This window comes from Otolemur garnettii, unplaced genomic scaffold (assembly GCF_000181295.1).
Source record: "Otolemur garnettii isolate 467f Iridium unplaced genomic scaffold, OtoGar3 scaffold00065, whole genome shotgun sequence".
Lineage (NCBI taxonomy): Eukaryota > Metazoa > Chordata > Mammalia > Primates > Galagidae > Otolemur > Otolemur garnettii.
This window is the reverse complement of record NW_003852460.1, coordinates 4,651,188-4,652,540: the sequence shown is the minus strand read 5'-3', so window position 1 is coordinate 4,652,540 and position 1,353 is coordinate 4,651,188.

The following is a 1,353-nucleotide window of genomic DNA, read 5'->3' as shown; positions in this document are numbered from 1 at the left end:
AGATTCAGTAAGTGATAAACCATAGATCTGTAAGATAAACCATAGAGATAATCCCACCAATCACCCTCGGAAATTTTTATCTCAAGATGACTTTTGCCAGAGACGTCAGGGTGACACCAAGTTTCCCTCATAATTTGAGAGCTCCTGGGAGACGTCTGTGTTCACGCGAGTCCTCTGTTGAAATTTACCAAGCTGTTGGTGCTGTGTATCCCGGGATCAGGTTCTGAGTGACTGAGGAGTTGGCTTTCTCTCCTTACTGCAGATGGGCACTCTGTGTAAGAAGCAGTGGGATGAAATATTGTTTGGGAGGCAACAGCCCCCCTCAGAGGCAGAAATCCTATCTGTGTCCCTTCTCCTCTGCTTATCACAGGACAGATACATTTCTTCCAGGTTAGTCTGTGTTACAGGAGGTGCGGCTGCATGCTGTGTGTTAGCTGCACTAGATAAGCAGACCAAGATTCCCCAAAGCCCTAAAAGTCAGCAGGAAGCCTCTGGGTCCTTATCACTGCCTGTGTGGTCTTGACAAATTACCCCACCATGATGGTGCCTTAACTCTGAAACAAGAGCTCAGCAAACTTCTTGTATAAGGGGCAGGATAATAAATGCGTGTGGGTTTTCAGGCCATGGGGGCTTTTCTACACCTGCTCAGCTCTGCTACATGGAGCAAAGGTGGCCACACTCCAGCTGTGAATGATGAGCCTGGCCGGGTTTGGCCATTTCGCTGCCGTTCACCCATCCCTGGACTAAATTACTCTCCAGCTCTAACCAATGCCCTGAGTTGAGACAGCAAGGGCGGAGGGAAATTCTGAACTTGCTTGTGCTTTTTGTTCCCTGAAATGGGACAGAGTTGTCCTCGGTTAAGGTAAAGAGGCTCTGAATGGGGACATACCCCAAAGCTAAATGGATAGCCACATAGCGAGTGGGAAGGAGTCCGTTCAAGTCACTTTAATCATCTTCCCTTTAAACTTGTCATGCCGTAAACAGTTCAGCAAAACACCCACAGAACAGGCTGTTTCTTTCCAATTTGTCCTCCGTTTACGTTGTTCAGACTCCACGGGTGCCAGCAGGGCCCAGCTCGTGATCAGAAACTGTTTCTCCACCACGGTATTTTCCTGCCGTCAAAATGGCTCTTTATTTGAGTATGACTGAGAGCCCAGGCGCCAGGCTCACCCGGAGCCGGAGCACCAGCCTCGATGAGTCTGTGATTGTTCTGTAAAGTGCTCTCCGGTGCTACAGTGATAACACACCATCACAATTTTTTCAGATGCCATAAAGCTCAGAGAATGGAAAAAAATGAGCTCACAACACTAATAACCAGAGAAACACATTCATCACGACATAAACAAGAAAGGG